The sequence below is a fragment of the Phodopus roborovskii genome, unplaced genomic scaffold, assembly GCF_943737965.1.
Source record: "Phodopus roborovskii unplaced genomic scaffold, PHOROB, whole genome shotgun sequence".
Taxonomy (NCBI): domain Eukaryota; kingdom Metazoa; phylum Chordata; class Mammalia; order Rodentia; family Cricetidae; genus Phodopus; species Phodopus roborovskii.
Genome location: NW_026126469.1, coordinates 31221522 through 31224534, shown reverse-complemented (window position 1 = coordinate 31224534; position 3013 = coordinate 31221522). Strand labels below are relative to the sequence as shown.

General features: G+C 38.9%; 1 pseudogene; it reads right to left on the bottom strand.

Moving 5' to 3' along the window:
- Positions 1–922: 922 nt before the first annotated feature.
- LOC127226814 (40S ribosomal protein S2-like) lies at positions 923–1681 on the bottom strand (annotated as a pseudogene).
- Between the last annotated feature and the right edge of the window lie 1332 nt (positions 1682–3013).

The window sequence follows — 3013 nt, the reverse complement described above, 5'->3', positions numbered from 1 at the left end:
GGTTTTTATTTATCTCCTGTGTGATCTTAAAATAGTATCTTATATATGTTGTAAGTAAGCAGAATGGACAAGGGTGTTCCTATTCATTTAATATTTTGCTTTGAAAAGTGAATTCTCAACTCCCCGATGTCCTATAGTTGGAGGATTTGACTCTTGGTAAATATAAAGCCAACGAGCAACTGAGAGGATGGGCACTTTATTTATAAATCTTTTAAGCAAAGCCTTTGGTGTGTGTGTGTGTGTGTGTGTGTGTGTGTGTGTGTGTGTGTGTGGTACACATGCTTATACCAATCAATCTTTATTACCAGTGGCAGGAACAGGATCTCTCATGTGACTTCTCTTCAAGCAACTTCTCAAGGCACACTGAAAGGAAAATGAAAATCATCAAGGGCATTCAGTCATCTTGTGGGTTGTGTTTCCAAGATAATAGTTGGTCTGTGTTTGCAGAATATACATCTTACAAAAGAATTCCTATGCACTCATGGGGTTGCCTGTGTTTTGTGGAGTCCATCCATTTTGATTAGGTAAAAGGAGAAAAGTGAACTCAGGAGCAGTATGTGCAAACCTGTCCCTGTTAGCTAGTGTGTTCTAGAATCCAGAAGAGAACACTCAGATGATGGTGAAGAGAACTGTAACCATCAGACAAGCTTAGAAGGAATCTTGAGGAATATGCTGCTTTATTCCTTTAGAAGTTAACTATGAAAGATGTCACTTGTAGGTCATTCCTGGACATGAGGTCCACAGCTGTGTACACTGAAAAAGTTCCATTAACCAGATCTTTTATGTAAGGTATTGGAGAATGAAGCTATGGAACAGTTAAAGGCATATAAAATGATCATTTAAGTTGAGACCAAAAATATTAAATGAAATGAAGGGATGTTATCCAGTCTCAATTAACAGCAAACATTTACAAACATATAATTCACTTTATTGTTCTTGTATAAAAATCCTTATGTGTTGGCCTCATCTAGGGCATAGACCTCTGAACAAAGACTCTGGTGTGAATTTTCACAAGATGATCAGTGAATTCATGATAAGAAGACTTGGTGAACACAGTCTGTTTCCAAGATTGGGGGTCAAGTAATTGTAGTTCTTAGAGATGGCCTTGACAAAGTTGTTCAGAGTGTAAGTGCATCCCCTGGCTGATATGTAGTAGTCATCAATACTTGCCAGCAGCAACGGCAGCTTCTTGGACACAGGAGCAGAGGATGATACCAGTGCCTCTAGGGGTAGGGATGAGACCACCAACACAGAGCCATAGTGGCCTGTCACTTTGCATGGAACACTGTGGGGTTTGCCAATCTGGTTCCACCAGTAGCCTCTCTGCACAGGGATGATGGGTGGCTTGGCCAAGGTGACCCCTTTGATAGCAGTGACTATCTCTTTGGAGCACTTAACACCAAGACCAAAATGACCATTTTACATCCCAATAGTGATAAAAGCCTTGAATCTGATCTGCTGGCCAGCCCTCATCTGCTTCTGCACCGGCATGATCTTTAGAACCTCATCCTTCAGGGATGTGCCCAAGGGAGTGGGTGGGTGGGAGAATCTTGGATTCCTTAATGGACTGGGAGAACAGGTAGATCTCTTCCAGGGACTTCATCTTCATGTCCTTAACTAGGAGGTCCAGCTTGGTGATAGGGCTTTTGTCTTTGGCTTTACATCCTCAAGCCATGAGGCCTCTACCACACCTCAAGCAAGATCTTAGCTCTCAGACCACTGCTGAATCCTCCTCTCAAACTGGGTGGCTTCTTAATCCTTGGCCCAGAGGATCCTGGGCCCTTCTGCTGCACTAGTGTCAACAGCAATTTGGTGATTTTTTTTTTGAAGGAGGAAAGAAGGAGGGAGAAAGGGAGGAGAGAAAGGAGGAGGAAGAGGACAAGGGAGGAAAAGGAGGAGGAGGAGGAAAATGTTTTTAAAAATAAACTGAGTGCTTTCAATTTGTTTTATAATAATGGAGGAAGAATTTAGTGTATTCGTAGGACACCCCTCTGATCCATATACCCTCCAGAATTATTACAGGTAGAGATTTAAAATGTAATTGTTTGAAAAAGATATATATATATATATATATATATACATATATATATATATATATATATATTTTAAAATATCACCCTTTCGATTCTGTCTTGTTTTGCCTTAATTAATTTCAAGTAAAAATGTTCTATGACGTATTAAAATACAGTATGGAAAATATGGTCCTACTGGGTTATAGATAATTCAAAGGAATTACAGTTAAAATTCACAGTGGTGATAAGACACATGGCAAAGAAAAAGATGATGTACTCAATGGTAATGTGGGTGATGATGTGGCAGAAATAAACTTAGAGTTATCACCAAGGGAGTGAGCAGTGAGTTGGGAAGAGGATATACATTTTTCTGAACTCAAAGAGAAAATAAAAACTAGAAGTTCTCTTTGTATTGCTTCATTGACTTAAAATAGTATCTTGATAGTCATGTTTTTCAGAGCCAGGGTAACAAAATTATGTTGACACATTCCCTTTATCTGGTACACCTCCTCTGGAAACTAAAATTATTCAGTGAGATTCATTGTCATATTTTATTGAGAATTTTCTATGTGCTATTCCAAAACCTTTACCACTTTATTTTTCAGAGACAGAAAATTGTTGAATTAAAAAAAATGACCAATTTCATGTCTTTCCACAATCTTTTTTTTATTTTGAGAATTCTGGCATTCTGTCCTCACTCTTAATCTCTTGTTCATGTTTTCTTTTACTTTGATTCATATCACAGGGAAACATGCTGTGCTTAACTAAAATGTCTGCCTCTAGATGCATCTAAGAAAGTTTAGTTTTTCTCTGTTATATGTACTGAGGAAATCGGGATTGATTTCCTCACATCACTTGACTCCAGAATTCATCCTGAGTTCACATTAAATTTGTTGTTGATCCAGCAGGGCCCCAGGAGTAGGAAAGCTGGGCACTGTTCCCATGTACTTGGAAAACTCATGCTTCTTGGGAATGAACAGCTGATTGTCTTTAGTGGGCTG